Source organism: Silene latifolia, chromosome X (assembly GCF_048544455.1).
Source record: "Silene latifolia isolate original U9 population chromosome X, ASM4854445v1, whole genome shotgun sequence".
Taxonomy (NCBI): Eukaryota; Viridiplantae; Streptophyta; class Magnoliopsida; order Caryophyllales; family Caryophyllaceae; genus Silene; species Silene latifolia.
Genome location: NC_133537.1, coordinates 297,325,289 through 297,345,119, shown reverse-complemented (window position 1 = coordinate 297,345,119; position 19,831 = coordinate 297,325,289). Strand labels below are relative to the sequence as shown.

At 36.4% G+C, this 19,831-nt stretch overlaps 1 long non-coding RNA gene across 1 annotated transcript; it reads left to right on the top strand.

Moving 5' to 3' along the window:
* The first annotated feature begins 3,065 nt into the window (after positions 1-3,065).
* Positions 3,066-5,364, top strand: LOC141621882 (uncharacterized). The gene is made up of 2 exons (XR_012532756.1): positions 3,066-3,466; positions 5,173-5,364. It is a non-coding gene; the product is annotated as an uncharacterized LOC141621882 (long non-coding RNA).
* Positions 5,365-19,831: the final 14,467 nt, after the last annotated feature.

Here is a 19,831-nt window from a genome sequence, read left to right as displayed (position 1 = left end):
GTACCCTCTACCCCGTATCGATGACCTTTTTGATCAGTTGAAGGGCGCTTCCGTCTTCTCTAAGATCGATCTGAGATCTGGCTACCATCAGATCCCTGTACGAGAGTCCGATATTCATAAGACCGCCTTTTGCTCAAGGTATGGTCACTATGAGTTCAAGGTTATGCCTTTCGGTTTAACCAACGCCCCTGCGGTGTTTATGGATCAGATGAATCGTACCTTCCAAGAATTCCTTGACAAGTGTGTGGTGGTCTTCATCGATGATATTCTGGTCTACTCTAAGTCTGAAGCCGAACATGTTGAACATCTGAGGATTGTTCTGGGCATCCTGCAGAAGCAGAAGTGGTATGCAAAGTATTCGAAATGTGAGTTTTGGCTCTCCGAGGTAGCTTTTCTTGGCCATATTATCTCGAAGGAAGGAATTAAGGTGGATCCTGCAAAGATTTCTGCTATCTCTGATTGGTCTAGTCCATCTAATGTTGGTGAGATTCGTAGTTTCTTGGGTCTTGCAGGCTATTATAGAAGGTTTGTTAAGGATTTTTCCAAGTTAGCCCGTCCGATGACTCAACTTCTAAAAAAAGAATCCAAGTTTCTATGGTCCGAGGCTTGCGAAAAGGCGTTCCAAGAGCTCAAGAAGCGTCTTACTTCTGCACCTGTGCTAACTTTGCCTGAAGACGGTGTTGGCTTTAATGTGTTCTGTGATGCTTCTAAGCATGGGTTAGGCTTTGTGCTAATGCAAGAAGGTAAGGTGATCGCCTATGCATCTAGGCAGTTGAAGGTTCACGAAGTAAACTACCCTACCCACGACTTGGAGTTAGCTGCTGTGGTTCATGCTCTTAAGATTTGGCGTCATTACTTGTATGGTGTGAAGTGTAAGGTTCACACTGATCACAAGAGCCTGCGTCATATTTTCACGCAAAAGGATTTGAACGCAAGACAGAGACGCTGGATTGAGTTGGTGAATGACTACGATCTGGAGCTGTTGTACTATGAAGGAAGAGCTAATGTTGTTGCTGATGCTTTAAGCCGGAAGAATGTTCATTCCCTTATCCCTTGCTCTGCTTTACCCGAAGCTCTGGTTCGCGAGTTCGAGAAAATGTCCATTGGCGTGGTCCTCAATGATCCTGCCGTTTGTGTTAACTCTTTGGTGGCTGAACCTGACCTCTTTCAGGAAATCCGTGAGAAGCAGTTGGTTGACTCTTTTGTTCTTTGAGATCCGTGTAAAGATGGGTCTTGGGAAAGTCATCGACTTTGCTAATGACTCCAGTGGAGCTTTGAAGTTTAAGGGTCGTTGGGTTGTACCTAAGGATGATGATTTGAGAAAGAAGATTTTCGATGAGGCTCATAAAACTCCTTTCTCGGTGCATCCCGGTGGCGACAAGATGTACAAGGACCTAAGGCTTCACTTCTGGTGGCCGCATATGAGAGATGAGACTGCTGCTTATGTGAGTAGATGCATGACTTGTCAACGTGTCAAGTTTGAGCATAAGAGACCTGGAGGTTTGTTGCAACCACTACCAATTCCCGAATGGAAATGGCGGTGTGGCTATGGATTTCGTAATGGCCCTACCGAGGACTCGTATCTCGGTAGGAATGGTATTTGGGTTGTGGTGGATCGTTTAACCAAGAGTGCTCGCTTCATCCCGATTCGCGATACTTGGAGTTTGGAGCGACTTGAGACCTACACGTTGCCGAGGTGGTACGACATCATGGTGTTCCCTTGGAGATAGTATCCGATCGTGATCCGAGGTTCTCGTTCTAAGTTCGAAGGCTCTGCAAAAGGCTTTAGGTACCCGGTTGCCGATGAGCACTTTGCTTTTCATCTTTATCTACTTTGATGGTCAATCCGAGAGAACAATCCAAACCTTGGAGGATATGCTCCGTGCCTGCGCTTTGGATTTTCGAAACCGGGAGAGACATCTACCTTTGGTTGAGTTTTCATATAACAACAGCTTATCACGCTCAATCAAGATGGCTCCTTTTGAGGCTCTTTACGGACGTCGTTGTCGTAGCCCTGTGTGTTGGGATGAACCTGGAGATGTGTTGGCCCTTGGACCAGATGTGATTGCGCCACTATCGATCGAGTTCGATTGATCCATCCGTATGAAAGCCGCCCAGATCGTCGAAGTCTTATGCCGATGTTCGCCGTCGACCTTTGGAGTTCGAGGTTAGTGATTTGGTTTTCCTGAAGGTGTCTCCAATGAAAGGAGTGAAACGGTTTGGAATTAAAGGCAAGCTTAGTCCTAAGTTCATAGGACCATATCCGATCGTTGAGAGAGTTGGCGAAGTGGCTTACAAGCTCAAGCTACCCACTTCGATGGGTAAGACTCACGACGTGTTCCATGTATCCCAGCTGAGGAAGTACGTTAGTGACCCCGCGCATGTGATCGAACCAGAAGTTTTAGAGATCGAACCAGACCTGACCTATGAGGAGAGACCGATCCGGATAACTGATAGGAAGGAAAAACGCCTTAGGAATAAAGTGGTGCCTTTAGTGAAGGTTCTCTGGCGTTGCAACCGCTTCGAGGAGGAGACTTGGGAGACCGAATCTTCTATGCGCATTAAGCACCCTCACCTCTTCGATTAAGGTAATCTCGTTTCCCTATCAACACTCTTTAACTCCTTTCAAGTTTCGGGGACGAAACTTTTCTTAGTGGGGAGGTTGTAACACCCGCAAATTTTCTAATCTCATTTATTCACTTTTAAATTATGAGATGTAATTTTAATCCTTCAAGTACGGATATGATTTAATTATTTAATTAAATTCGTTTTATAATCGGTGTTCGCTCTTGATGCGTATTTTATCCTTTTTGACTCGGAATTTAATTCCGTCAAACCCGTAATATTTTGTAATTGTCTTATACATATATTATAAGATCAAAGTGATCCCTACATAATACACCCACCATATTTTAGAGGCCATCTAGCTTGCCTCCTACTTTTTATTTTATTGCAAAAACAACCCTAATCTATACCATAGTTCGGCCCCTTGTCTTCATAGCTTCCTTATATTATTCTTTTGGGTGGAATTTACCAATAATTGTGCCTTGTTGTCCCTTGCTTTGGCTGGTCACTTGCTCTATTTAAAGGACTCCATTTTCCTCTTCATTTCTTACGTACAAACTACTACAATTCATACTTCAAAGCTCTTGCAATTTGAATCAATTCTTCTACTCTTTTTACTAGTTTACAAGCTTGTTTTCCACCATAATTTAGGAGAAAACATATCAAGAGAATTCATCCTATTCCTTTCCTTCAAAACTCTAATTGTTATTGGTAATCTCTTCTACTTTGGTAAGAATAGTAATAATAATAGTCAAGGTAGTTTTATAGTCATCATAGTTTTATTTCATATACTTAATCGTGACATATGGAGCAATATACCATATGTGTTTTTATTTTATAGGTTATCAAGAAGACTCCGAAGAAGACGAGTATTTAATCGACTCGGACCTTGACAACTAAGGTAACAAAGGACGTTACTCGGTGTTACCATATATTTGTTGTAGTTGCTTGTATTAAGAACTTTGACATTTAGAGGACTTACTAATAATTTGGACTATAAATTGATAATAACTAATTTCGAAATTATGAGTAAAATGGCTATAAATTACTTTTCTGGAACATTTGACATATTATAAGTCACCATGAAGTTTTATAGTAATTGTTTTGCATTTAAAGTATTTATTTCGTATTTTACATTATTGTTGCAATTCTTGCAAATATAGTATACTTGGACTGTTTTAATTAGTTTTAAAATACTTATACTAATTAACAATTTATGAAATTTTAATATAAGGCTGAGACATTATATATTAAGGTTGTGTTAAATTTTAGCCCTCGAAACCTTCATTTCGTAATTTAAAGTAAATTGGAAGTTTTAGTCAAAACCGAAATTTGTTGATAAACGATTCTGACAATCTGTTTGTAAAATTTATATCCCCTGTTTATATTTCGAATATTTAAAAATGTTGTGAATAAAGTCCTGTTATTTTCAAGTCTAGGATCTACACAAAAAATTTCATAACATTTGGACGTGTGGTTTGATCAGAAGCAAATATTTGTGAACATCTATCCAGAATACAACAATTCTGTCTTTAGCTCAAAGTTTAATTTGAAAAACATATTTATCCTTCGAAACATAAGCTCATATTTTTCATGAATAAACTTTAGGATGTCTAGTATCCTGTAAAATTTTAATTTACCTCAAAATATATTCTAAAAGTCGATTTATAAATTAAGACATTCTGGTTATCATTTTATGACTGATTCTGCAAATCAATTTATATACCCCTGCTACTTTCGTCATTACAAGTTTATCAAAGAATAAAAGTTGTAGCTAAAACCTTCTGGAAACCATGAAAATTGACCTTGCATCATTTCTATTTTTATATATTTAATTATGAATTTTACCGTAAGGCTGTTCTGTTTTGTAAAACTGTTTTTATGACTAAGTCTCAATAAAGGCCTAAATAATACATATCTTCATAAAGTACTTTCATTTAGACTTGATTTAAAGTATAAAGCAGTAGCTTTATCATATGTAAACTTCGAAATCATTTTATACCTTATAATTATACAGTTAAAGTTTTCACTCGAGATAATAAAAGAGTAAGTTCACTTACAAACCTTGAAATAAGATACTACCTTTTGGGTATTTTTGAGTTTGGAATATTTGGAGGGAAGGCAAGGAATAATAAACTGAGGTATACTATTTTCTTACCACCATTTGATTTGTTACCCCGGGGCTGAGCAGGGTTCCGTTGGTACAGATTGTCGTAGAGTCATGTACATGTACTTAGACCGGGGCTGAGCAGGGTTCCGTTATGGTTTGTGACTAGTGGGTTGACTGAGCAGGGTCCCCAACAATTAGCACATGGTAGGCTGAGCAGGGTCTACGGTTTTTAGCAGTATTGCCAGCATGTTAAAATCTAAGCCTGAACTATATTATTTCCATTCTGTTGTTTGAGGAATTTTCTTTGTTAAGCATGCAAAGACGATTTGTTTGTTCGATCGTAATTTTGATATCATATTTTAATTACTTTTGTTATAATACTTCAATCTATTTTGATATATTATTTCTTCTATACCATTTATATTGTGTAACATGGCTGGGAGAACGTCTAGTTACTCCCCATCGATCGTGGGTCATTATGTTTTATAACATGACAGGTATTCTTATGGATGGGATATCAGTGTGAGAGCTAGCGAGTAGTCTGAAGATCCTACTCTGTTCCTTTATGTTTTCAGTTGAACACTTTGAGGATTTTTGTTTTAGCCCTTTTTCTAGGAAAGTGGCATTTGTATTTGACCGAGCTTTGCAAATCTTCATAATTGAGAATTTTATATTCTCAATTTTTATCAGTTAGACTTTTATCACTGTGTTATTAATCCCGTTCGACAGTGATTCCGCCACTGTTTTGTACTAGATTTATAGGGGGATTTCAGAGTACCTTAGCTACTCGATCGAGTAGCCGGTTTACGGGGGCTGTTTTGTCGGGTTTTGTTAATAATGCGATTAAAGTATAAAACACTTCCGTCATTGTTTCCAAATCACTTTTCCAAAACCTAATCACTGTGAGAAGAGGAAGCAAACTACGTTCATCACCTTAATCGCATTGTTGACAAATCCCGGAGCTTGAGAGGTTGGATTCCATCGTTCTTTATACCTTTGTGATCCTTGCGTCGAGGGTAAGATCTGCATACCAATTTTATAGTATTTCGTCAAGTTTCGTTAAACCCTAATTTTGGGATTGGGGGTTTTTATGATTTGTTATGGTTAGATTGTGATTATGTGATTATGTGATAGGAGAAGGATTTGTAAAGGAGAGGTTTTGAGACAATTTGCTAGATCGTCGATGATTGTGTTGCTTTCCAGGTAGGATTTCCCACTCAGTATTAGTCCCATAATGGGATGATTGTTGATGTGTTGAGATTGATTGTTTGATATAGTAATTGTATTGTGACGGCTGTGATTGTGATTGTGATTGATTGTTCTCTGGTTCTCGAGATGAGTTCTCGGCTGAGTGGAGTCACTTGCGGGAGTGGCTTCACGCCCTAGTTTCGCCCTTCGTGGAACCCGCCACGGAAGGGGATGTGCACATTAATGGACAGGGTTATCGCTCACTATGTAGAGCGGGGATTTGGTGGGTACGGCTGCGGTCCCCCATCGCGGGGCTGGTCCAGTGGACGTCGATCGAATGAGAGATATTGGAATTGGTGTGATTGTATGTGTGACGGTGTGAGTCAGCCGTCTGTTTATTGGATTGTTGATATATATGTAAATTGTGTGATTAGTACTGACCCCGTTTAAATGTTTTAAAAACTGTGGTGATCCATTCGGGGGTGGTGAGCAGTTGCTTGGCAGGTATATCTTGGATACGCGTGGGATCTAGCTGGGGATGGAGTCATCACATATCAGAGTCTTTAGTCTTCCGCTGTGTTTATTAGAACAGTTCCTTTCAGTTGGTTTATAGTTTGAGAACAGTTGTATTTTGCTTACAGTTGGTTTTGTAATGTAATCACTTAAACTTATTTAATAAAGTATGTTTCTTCATTGTCTTATGATTATCATGCCTCGGGTAACCGAGATGGTAGCATCCTTATACCTGAGTGGTCCTGGTAAGGCATTTGGAGTATGGGGGTGTTACAGTACCCATGTCGTAGTGGAAGTATAATTTATATCAATAACATAAATTTCCTTAGGAATTTTACCTTTTGGAGTGATGATTCCTTCCCTTATATTTCGCAAATATTCGGGACAATTCCTAAGCCAATGTCCCATGCCATAGCAATAATGGCACTCACCATTAACTTGATTGAAGTTTTTGACTTTCTTTCCCTTCTTCTTGAACCTTTTGTCCTTGGAAGCAAGAACTTGATTGCTTGAGCTCCCACTAGTTTTGGCATCTTTATCTTCCAGAGACAAAGACCCTATAGATTGTATGAGGTAGTCTTCCTGAGACGGGCTCACACGAGATCTAGTAGTAGTAGGTGGTTTAGAAGAGGTGATGAAGTTAAGGTTTCCATCCGAACCTATCCCAAAATGAAGTTCTCTAGTAGTGTCGAAATCATTGTTGGAGCAAACGTCGTCAAAAACATTGTGGTAAGACTCAATAGTTATCGGTGCGGTAGCATTTGATGGATTCATTGTAATGAACTACAAGTATGGAGGAAAAGGAAATATTAACATTTGTCTTTTTAAATCATACTTGTAAAAAGATTTAACAAGATATGAACATTTATATAGTGACCTCTACCCAACTATTATAAATGATTCCAAGACCCAAATTCATATCAACTTAGGCACGGGATAGCCGATGAAACCCTTATTAATATAACTTGGTGGATTAACGTTTAAGCGATTCTACTTTTAGAATTCTTGGTCGATAAAATTACTCTAATGTTTATCTATAACCCGGAACACATGCGACTACGGTCACGAATATTTCCGTTGAGGTCAATCCAAATTTCGAATAAATGTGTCCATGATCCAAATTCACATTAATTTGGGCACGGGATGGCCGATGAAATCCTCATCAACACGAATTCGGTGGATAGACATTTATCACCCACTTCCCCTACGTAACAAGGTTTGTACCCCGGGATGGCCGAGTGCACTCCCTCGCGAAATAGGTTTTCATGGTTTCTACTATTTGGTAAGGCTATGTCTCAATTATTTATTTTTAGCGAGAGGTCATGTTAATTTATTATCTATCACATTTTAAGTGAACTAAAGCGGTGAACTACGATAATTGTAATTGACACGGTCGATAAACTCGATGAAAGATGATGCATGTTTTAGTTATGGAGATTTAGCGATGCATGCGACATATAAATAAAATGCAAAGCATAAAAGTAAATCCTAGTATGGCCTTCCTAAAATAGAAAATCTAATTAACTATTACATATTCGGAAACCAACTCCAATGGTCCCTTGAACTTCGGTTGTGGCACGCATCTCGAGGTAACACCGTCTTTATGTATCACCATCTTGAAGAAATCCATCTTTGGGAACTCCGAAATAAATAAAATTACATAACAAATTACATAATTTCCTATTATACATTTGTAAATAAAATAAAATAAATCTATTAAATTACAAAACGTTGATACGAGATCACAATAAATTACAACCGAATTGATATTCCCATACATTTCGGGTAATATCAATTAAAACTAAGGCCATACTAAGTAAAAATTACATAATTCAAAATTACATAAAATAAAATTATGACAATCATAAATAAAATGTAGCATTATAATATGTATGAACATGCCCAATTTTATGCTAAATCGCCTTTAAGTAGCCAATATCGTATATTACACGGTTTTTACGGATTTGCGTGATTCAACGTTTTATAATCACAAAAATTACATAAATTCATATTTATGCATAAGTTAATTACCCTAACTTCTTAGGACTCAAAATTTAGTCTTCACTAATTATTTGACCATAATTAACTCATATTTCTAAAATTTGTTCATTAATGGACTTAAAATTATAATAAAAAGGTATAAACTTCAAATAAATCACAAAACTTCAAATAAATTTGAAATTTGAAATTTAAACTCATAAACATTCTGGAAAAATACCATGACACTCATAATGTTCAAATCTTAGGTTAAAAAAATTCGAATTTTATCCGGAAAAACAATGTTGCGGTTTATCGGTTTTAACAAAATAATCATAAAAACATGAGAAAAATTATATTCATCAACTTTTCAATTTTAGATCTGAAAAAGATAATAAAATGCAACATGTGATGTTTTTCCTTAGTCATAGAGTATGTTTTATTAATATTTCACTAATTAAGTCACTATTTATCCTATTTTTCTTCAAAAAATCATAAATCATGCATAAAGACTTCAATATAGCCTATTATTTTACACATATCTTGTAAAATTGCATGTGACAACATACTAAATTTCTATGACTAGATTCGAAATTTATCTCATATTAACCTATTTTTCATCTAAATCCGACTTTAATAATGAAAAATCCATTTTTCGAGCATAATAAGTCCAAAAATTATGAAAATTTACAGGCCATCTCAAAATAATATATGTGACAACATATCCAAAAATCACTGGAAAATTCGAAGTTTAGCTAAGTTTAGTCCGAAAATGACATTTTATTCATAAAATCATATTTTTAATGCCATTATTATATAATATGAACAATAAAAATCCATAAATTAACCAAAATATCCTAAAAACATTTTAGTACCAGAAATTTTAATATGCATAATGATTTTCGTGATATATCATAATAACACAAATTAAATAAGTTTTATATGTTAATCGTATAACTCGGAAAAACTTTTAACCGATTTGCATGCAAACAACCATGGCTCTTGATACCGATTGAAGGAAAAGTAGATCTATATACTAACATATTCATATATGTTTTATGTTAATTTAATCATAAAATTAATTGGTGATCTTATGCATGCAAACTATAATCAATATAAAGAAGAAATCTTTATCTTACATTGGTATTTTCGGATCTTAAGGGCACAAGAGAGTTCTCCTACTCTCTTGTTCTTGAGCTCTCCTTAAATGGATGAACAAAGGACTCAAATGTAGAATCTCTCCCAAGGAATGATACCCAAGATATACTCTTAATAAAATTAATATTATCAATACTAGAATAACATTAATTTAAATAAAAAGACCCAAAATATTTTTGGTCCTCTTGGATTTCGGTCAAGAGGAGGATGAAGAAGTAAGAAAATATTTTTATCTCTCTAAAAATATTATTATGATGTTAGAATGAAAATTGATACTACACTAGATTTGCATGTAGTGTATATTGGAGAAAATAAGAGAAAACCCTTGGCTCCTCTTTTGTCCAAAACCGGGTGGGGTGGGGAAGAGTGGCCAATGCATGCACAATGTGTTCTTTACAAGATTGTGTAGGTATGCATGGCTAGTATTAGGCTAACATCATTATGCTTTCCATTAACTTTAATCAACATAATATATATGTTAATTTCTCCCAATATTTCGGTCCAAATTGGGATAAAATGGATTCAATTTTATCTTTGTCAATTTGTCACATGTTACATGTCATGTAAAAATGTTATATATTTTTAACATATTAAAAATCAACGTATTAATAAAAATACGTCATATACAAAATTGACTTAGTAATTCACAATTACTTGTACCAAAATAATTTACCAATTTATAAATCACAACATCTTGTATTTATAATAATTCATTCAATTTCAATTGTTTCCTTAAACAATAATTTCATCCAAGTAATAAAACAATTCTATCACTTAGACCGTATCTTATTTAATCAGATTATAATGAGATACGTAAATTTTACTTCCAAAATCGTCCGTCAATTTTCAAGTAATTTAATTAACTCGTAACGTTATACGATCAATTAAATGATCAATTAAGAGTAATATCCTTTAGGTATGACCTAGGGGATCAACTGATCACCACCGTCGCACGACGACAAGAATGTCAAACTCTAGTCACCAATCATTACCGATATGTGTGGACCAGTTGTCAGTAAAAATACTTCCCAATTGTATTCTTTAAAATGAGACTTAAACATGTGATCATCATGATCAACAGTTGTGATCGCATTATTGTCGGAGGACACATATTCCAACAATAACCTTGGAATTGAGGAAACTCAAAGAGCTTATTGAGTCAAAAGCTACGGCTAGAGAAGCCATGATTTCAGATCAAAAGAAGGAAATTGAATCTCTAGCTCAGCAATTAAAGGAATCTAAAATCGTTCTATCAAATACTAAAAGAACGCATACCGAGATGGTACGAGTTCTTAATGACAGATTCTAAAACTTTCGTGACAATTATGAAGAGACTCACCCTCCCAAGGTCGTAGAGTCAAACCATTCAAAATGCAACAAAGAGATACAATCCTTAAAAGAATTACTCTTACATGCTAGAAAGGTTCACGAAAAATGGGAAGGTAGCACACGTGTTCTAAATTTCCTAACTGAGCAATCAGATAATAACATGAAAATGGGACTAGGGCACGAGTGCTATAGTCGTAGAGATCACTCTAAATGCAAATCAACCCCTTCCGAACGAGATTTTAGAAGGAGAAATATTCAAATCTACTAGAATATTTGATTTGTAATTAATGTGGTCATACTGGACATGTCCAAGAAAATTGTGTCAAATATGCTCGGGATTTAAGAAAAGGAATCAACTTTTTTAAAGCTTCTGACACTGTTTTTGAGGATAATGAACTTACCCCATCAGAACCAAGTACAAGTGAAGAACGAAACAATGATCATCGTTGGTTCTATGATATGAGCTTCGACTTTAAGAAGACTACAAAACCAAAACAAACATCTAAACCTAAAGAGCCCTTCAAAGCCCAAGCTCCCCCAAAACAACCTGAAGGACCACATCATGAGAAACCCAGAACTCAACCAAAGACGGTTCCCAGACAAACTCATTCGCCTCCAAAACGTAAGGTTTTAAAAAGGGTTTGGGTTAGAAAAGATTTAGTTTTTATAATGACTAACGTCAAAGGACCCAAGTTAGCTTGGGTACCTAAAAACCGTATCTAATTATTTTTCAGGTTATGGTGAAAGAGAATAACCTATGGTACCTTGATAGTGGATGCTCAAGGCATATGACTGGAGATGTAAATTTTTTCCTTTCACTTGAGCCCTTCGATGGAGGTAAGGTCACATTTGGTGATAACAAGAAGGGCAAGGTTATCGGTGTTGGTAAAGTCGGAATATCTTCTTCTCATGATATTAGTGATGTTTACCTTGTTAGTGGTCTCAAGCACAATTTACTGAGTATCTCTCAATTATGCGACAAAGGAAATAAAGTTATCTTTCATTTAGATTCTTGTCGAATAATAATTGAAGGAACAAGTAGTGTTGTGCTTGAAGGATATCGTAGAAGGAATGTTTATATGATTGATCTAAACGATATTACTACTAATTCATTCACTTCATGAAAGTAACAACAGATGATCCATGTCTTTGGCATAAAAGGTTTGCTCACATAAATTCAACAACGTTGAATAAGCTAAAGAGATGGGATTTGGTTGAAGGACTTCCCTCAATCAAATTCAATCAAGAAACATTATGTGACTCGTGTGCTCGATGCAAACATGTGAGATCATCGTTCAAACCCAAGAGAATTATAAGTACCAATGAACCACTAGAACTCGTGCATATTGATTTATGTGGCCCAATGAAGGTAAGAAGTAGAGGTGGATCCAGGTATATCTTTGTTCTAGTTGATGATTACTCTAGATATGTTTGGCCAATCTTTCTCAACTCAAAAGATGAAACTTTCGAAGAGTTTGCAGTTCTAATGAAGCTTGCCCAAAACAAATATAAATCCAAATTAGTATCTATTCGTACGGATCATGGCACTGAATTTGATAACCATGCTTTTATAGAATATTGTAGGGAGAATGGTGTTGGGCATAACTTCTCAGCACCACGAACCCCACAACAAAATGGTGTTGTTGAGCGTATGAATAGAACATTGGAGGATATGGCATGCACGATGTTGTTATGTAGCGGCCTACTTCGAAATTTTTGGGCCGAAGCTATTAGTACTGCATGCTATGTTCATAATCGAGCTCTGATTAGACCCATTCTAAGAAGACTCCTTATGAGCTTCTTAGGGGACGTAAACCTAACATATCACATCTACGTTGCTTCGGGAGTAAATGTTTTGTCCATAATAATGGCAAAAATAGATTAAGCAAATTCGATCCCAGAAGTGACGAAGCTGTGTTTGTCGGTTTTTCTAATCATAGTAAAGCATATAAGGTTTTCAATAAGAGAACCTTATGCATCGAAGAAAGTGTTCATGTTGTTTTTGATGAGAATAATATGTTTGACAAAGCTGAACAGGATGAGGAAGAAGATTTGAACGAACCTGATTTCCGACTATCCAGGGATGATCTTCCAAAATTGGATGAAGAAGATAAAGAAATTGAGGGCACAAATGATGAATAAGGAAGCCCTTCGAATGATAAAGGAAAGAGAACTGAGAGTATAGTTGATGATACTATAACCTCTTCACAATCCAAGCAATTGGAGAATAAAGTTATAGCTGATGATGCTATAACATCAACTCCAAGTCAACAAACTAGATCCAATGTTATACTTGATTCAGTTATAACCCCAGGATTGGATTCAGGGGGAACAAGGCTTGAACCCCAATCATTCGAAGAAGGTGAGACTAGTTCAGATGAAGATGTGCCTCTTGTTTCTAAGAAATGGAGATATAAGGACTCTCATCCAATGGAAACTATCCTAGGAAGTTTGAATGAAGGCGTACGAACTCGTAGGAAGCTTAACAACTTTTGCTCCTTCTACTCCTTCCTCTCAACCATTGAGCCATTAAATATCAAAGAAGTACTTGCAGAACCAGATTGGATCGTTGCTATGCAAGAAGAGCTCCAACAGTTCGAACGGAACAAAGTTTGGCATTTGGTTCCAAGACCTAAAGACCGAACTGTTATTGATACAAGATGGGTTTTCAGAACCAAGCTGGACGATACAGGAGTTATTGTACGAAATAAAGCTAGATTGGTTGTACAAGGGTACAATCAACAAGAAGGAATTGACTATGATGAGACCTTCGCTCCTGTAGCCAGACTTGAGGCTATTAGATTATTAATAGCATTTGCTGCTCATAAAGGAATTAAACTTATCAAATGGACGTTAAGACAGCATTTCTTAACGGTTATTTGAATGAGGAGGTTTTTGTTGAGCAACCTCCAGGATTTCTCGATAGCAAGTTTCAAAACCATGTTTTCAAATTAGATAAAGCCTTGTATGGTTTGAAACAAGCTCCGAGGTCGTGGTATGGCAGATTGTCAAAATATCTTTTTGAAAGTGGTTTTAAAAGAGGATCTGTCGACAAAACCTTATTCCTGAAAACTGAAAATTCCGATTTATTAGTTGTACAAATTTACGTTGACGATATTATTTTTGGTTCAACAAATGATCGTTTATGTAAGTAATTTTCAGAATTGATGACCTCAGAATTCGAGATGAGCATGATGGGAGAACTTTAGTTCTTCCTTGGACTCCAAATTCAACAAACTACTGAAGGAATTATGATACACCAACAGAAATACATCAAGAAGCTAATCAAGAAATTCGGTATGGAAAATTCTAATTCTAAGCCAACTCTTATGGGTACAGATAAGAAGTTGACTAAGGATAAAAATGGTAAGTCTGCCGATGGGACGACTTATCGAGGTATGATTGGCTCATTTCTTTATTTAACTGCAAGACGTCCCGATATAATGCTTAGTGTATGCGTTTGTGCTCGATTTCAATCGTGCCCTAAAGAATCACATATGATTGCAGTTAAGAGAATCTTGAAGTATTTAATTGGTACATCTAAATTATATCTATGGTATCCTCTTGAGTGTAATTTCGATCTCATAGGGTATTCAGATGCAGATTATGCAGGTTGTTCACTTGACAGAAAAAGTACTTCCGGCATAGCTACGTTTGTTGGATCGTGTATTATTACATGGGGGTCAAAGAAGCAAAATTCCGTTGCATTATCTACAGCTGAGGCCGAATACATTGCCGCTGGGCTGGTATGTTCTCAATTTTTATGGCTTAAGCAACAGTTATGTGATTACGGTGTTAATGTTGGTTGTATACCTATTTTATGTGATAATACGAGTGCTATAATCATATCTAAGAACCCTGCGCAGCACTCACGAAGTAAGCATATAGACATTAGACACCATTTTCTATGTGATCATGTGGATAAGGGCAACATAAGACTGGAATTTTGTAGTACAGAAAAACAATGGGCTGACATTTTTACCAAAGCATTGGCTAGAGAACGTTTTGAGATTTTACGGTTGGAAATTGGTTTAATTGGTGGCAACTAAACTTGTCACAAATATTTTATTTTCCGTATGACTGACTAGATTTGACGAGATTGTATGACTGTGTCCGTATTTTTCGTTGTAAGTTTATTTGTGTTAAATGTTATATTATATTACGAGAATATTCCGTCTGCTAGTCATGTATATCTTATGTTTTATTACGAACCATAAAGTCGGTAACAAATTATATCTTTTATATTCCTTTACCGAAATTTCCTACTATAATTCTATCTTTTGCCAAATTTTATCTTACCATATCTCACAAAAGATTTACCCTAACAATATTTCCTAAGCCTTTTGTATAATTTGGTAAGTAAACAAAACAAAAAATCTTTCAAAATCCTTGCCTACTCCTACACGCCACCCTACTCCACTTTCCTAATCCTATACAAACTTAAACTTCCATATTACAATTTGCTAAACCCATAAATACTCCACCTTCCATACGTCCCATCACTACACAACTCCCTAAAATTTACCTCTCTCAAAACTTTTCCATACTCAACCTCACAAATCAATCATCATCATGACACCACCTTCAACTCACCTCCACTCTCCCTCAACTCGGTCCATAACTCGGACCAGGTCTTCCAAACCAACATGCAACAAACCCTTTCATACTACCAACACTCCTTCACCTCAACCAAATCCCGATCATAACCGGGTTAATCCTAATCTAGAGGGCAAATGACGGAAGCTTAATAAGGGTAAGAAGAAGATTGTCGGTTTCGAGGGTTTAGTTGAAGAAACCGAGGTAGTTGTCAATCAAGATGGTTCTCAAAGAGCTATGTTTCGCGAATATATGTTGAATGCAACAATGACGGGTCTTGATAAGGTTCGACTTACTGCGGATGAAAGGACTCGGGCAAACCGTGTTATGAGATATGGTATTCATAGAGGACGGTCCTATTCTGAAAAGTGGTATGCAAAAATTGAAGCTTTACAATTTTTCAAAGATTTATTAACTTATGAAGAGTGGAAAAAGATTAGCTCTTTCATCGGTCCCGTTTATCCGATTGAGGTAATCCAATTTTATTCTTCGGTTTCTATAAAGAAAAATGTGTTGCATGCAATGGTAAATGAGTCCGAAGTCAACATCTCCCTTGGCGATTTTCGTACTCTGTTTCCCGTCCCTGATAATGGGATAGAAATCAACCCGAGTGCGGAATGGGGAGATGTGACGGAGGAAGAGAAGCTTCAGATTAAACGATCTTTTGATGATGGTGCTACGGGGTCTAGTAATATGTTAGCTGGTCCGTTTACTCCTAAGTTGAAGTTCTTTTTAAATTTTCTTTGGAATACGGTTGTCCCGAGGAGAGGTGGTCGTGATAAGTTGTCAAGCTATGAGATGGTTTTGGTCTCAAAGTGGCTCGAAGGAACTAAGGTTAGTCTTCCCCGACTTATTTTTCATCGGATTATCCAAACAAGTATTTCCGTCACCGAGGAAAAATTTTACACTACCTTGGATTTACCTTTTGGGATGTGGATTTCTCGACTATTGGAACATAAAGGGGTTGTCGGTCCTACTAGCTATGGCGTCATGGTCAAGGATGAGATGTATGACACTCATCTAAAATTCATGAAAATTGGCGCGATTGGACCTGACTTGGTCTTATTGGCTAAGGGTAATGTGGTAGAGAAGTCTTCGGATGTGATGTCGGTTGTGGAACAAAAATTGGACTCGTTTATGACGAGTATTTGTGAAAAATTAGATGTTCAAAACAAGTTAATTGCGGAATTGGTCTCGGGTTTGGGAAAGGAAAAGGATGGGGCTTCGGTTTCGAATGGTTCGGGTAATGCCGAGGTCCTAGCTTATTTGCATGGGTTGGAAGCTCGTGTTGAAGCAGTGGCTCGTGTTGCGGCTAGAGCAGCTAAGGAGTGTGTTCGTCATTTCGGGTCATTGGCTAATTTGGCTAGTCAAGGAGGGGTTATTTGGCGTGAAGGAAGGATATGCATGAGGATATGGGGCTTATTTTCGAAGCTACTAAGGCCTTGTCTTTAAAAGTGCTCAATTTTGAGACGTACCTCACGGCACAAGCTAACCATGTACGGTCTTGCTTTGATCGTCTTGACTCTCTTGAGTTTAGGACTCGTCTCGGATATGTGAACCCGAATGTCGTGAAACGCGACTATCCCAAACCCTCCCCCCCCCCCCCCAAATCCTTTTCTTGCTCTTTTTATAATTAGACTTTATATTTTGGATTTGTGTCTAATTCTGCCCATTTTGGCTAACTTCTCTACTCGGCCCATTAGGAATTAAACTTGTTAATCATTCGGCCCATTGGCATCAGACTACTTGGTTTGTAGTAGACATATCTTATATTTTGCATGCTTATCGTAGATTACTTTCTCGTTTTATAATCTCTCTTTACATGATTAATACGTGTCTCGATCTATATTATTCTAGTTGTTTCATGTCTTTTCTCGTCTTTTCGATGATGTCAAGAGGGGGAAGAAAATGATCGTGACTTAAGTATTTGCCTAACCTTGCTCCTTGTCAGAACCTTTAATTTCTTAAGGTCCTTAGATGCTATACTTTGTATATAAGTGGCTTGTTCTTGCGTTCAACTGACTATGACTTTATAGTATTATGTTGAGGGGGGAACTTACACTTAGTCACAAATCGTAACAGACTTGTCATCATCAAAAAGGGAGAATTTGTTGGACCATATAGGTATATGATTAAGTTTTGATAATGACAAGTGTGTGCTTCGTGTTATATATACTCTTGCTCGTAATCGCTTGTTTAGTCTTTAATAGATTGACTTCAGTTAACAAGTTTAGCAAGTAATGTTATAGCAACTTTGGCTATAATATTGAAGATTTGTGAAGCATCGTTCAAGTAATGTTATAGCAGCTTGAGCTATAACATTGAAGATTCTTAAAGCGTCATAGTAACTGTAACAAGTTTCAAGTATGATGATCACTAAAGCAAAAGACTCGATCAAGTCTATAACAAAACTCAACATGAAGAGCTTTTGATCACGACAAAGAGACGTATCTACTACTGATGATCTCCAGGAAGATTAGTTAGTATAGGACGTCATCTAATAACGGTACTTTAAGAAGCAATATTGGGAAGGTAAAGTTATAGCTATTTCACCTATAACTTTACTTACCAAGCTTAAGGTTATAGTTGCTTTTACTATAACTTTGAGTAGCAATTTTATGGCATGATTTTAATAGTTTTAAAATCATTTTCAAAAGATAAAATTCTTCAAATGTGTTTCAAATACATTTGTCTATATGATAGAGATGAAATATGGGTTGTTATAATGAATAATCTACATTTCTCTATTGGTTAGTAAAACGGCTTATGAGTCGACATGCTACCTAGGGTTTTCTAAATTATTTCACCTAACCCTAATCCAAGAACTGGATTTACAACCTAGTTGGACTCGGCCTAGGGTTTCGGCCGCACGGTCTTGAGCCGTTTTGGTTTCGTGAGTCCTCTAGTGCAAGTAACCTATCTAATTAAATCTAATAATATTTTTACATGATATTCTCATTTTTTATTATATTTGATTTAATTTGTTTACTTATCCGAAAATCTTAGAGATTAAATTAAGGTAAGATAAGATTTACTTTTATCTTATTTACTTAATTTAAATTATCTTATGGATTAAATTAAGGAAGAGATAAGATTTATTTCTTGCGAAATAATCTACCTATCTCACGGCACCTGCTAGGGTTTCGATCTAAACCCTAATCTTCCTCTCTACTATAAATACACATGATGGTTTTTCATTTAAAATAAGCTTTTCGAAATATATAATTTCTTGCAAACAAATTGAGTTTATTTCAAGTACTTTTATTGTATTGCATTTGAAAATCTTTACGAAAAGTCGTGCTCTTTAAATTGCACATTGTTCTTAAGGTTACGTTATAAGATAATAGTACTTCATATTGTTTCTTACTCGTTCAATTGTGTGAACACTTAGAAGAACAATCAAGTGCTTTCTTAGTAACTTAAGATAGTCAAAATCGAATATCTAGTGATATTCAAATTGAGTTATAACTAGAGTTAGTTATACGAGTTGGGTTGATAATTTTGTAATCCGGAGAAAGGTACTAAAATTATTAATCGAAAATAGTGGACGTAGGCTTCGACGTGTGAAGCTGAACTACTTCAAAACCGTGTGTCTTTGCATATTTCGTTTTTGTTCATTTTATTACGTTCTTAATCACTTAATTGATTAGTTAAAGTTTAATCAATAAACTTTAAGTAATTAATTACTTTGATATAAAATAAAAAGTGGGCATAAGTTTTTAAATACTCAATTCACCCTCCCCCCCCCCCCTCCCCCTCAAGTATTTCGACTGTGATAGACTCTTCAGCTGCGATCCTTCGAAGAGGCGCAGCATCTGCTGCGTCATTTCCACAGTGGTTTCTTCCAGCGGAAGAAAGAATTCCGCGTTTCTTTTAGGGAATTGCGGTGGATCTTAACTTCCTTATTTCTTAAAATAAGATTTTCGGGATATATTTTACCAAAAGATATAAAATTAATTTATGGAATAAATATCCGGAATATTCTAGGACATTCCGACTGAGCATTTTAAACGGTTTCTTATAAAATGAAGCGGTTTTTGATCCGGACTCCAAATGAACTCTAATTACTGACAAAATGATCGTATCAGTGCGTAGTTGACGACCAAGGGGTAGACACAAGTATTTGAGCTATCACTTGACGATAAAATTACGAATTATCATAAATCATTCCGCGTACCAAACATGCAGCCCAATCATCACTGGGTGGTTGGCGGGAGGTGTAGAAATGAGGTATCATTAATATGGCTCTTTGGTCGGTATATAACCCATTGTAAAATTGGGTGCATAATAACCATCGTTGGAAACCATGGTGAGGTACAGAGCGAACTAGTTTCTTGAACCTAGTCCAAGCTCCATTCAGATCTTCGGTAGGTAGTTGTGTAAATGTAGTGATTT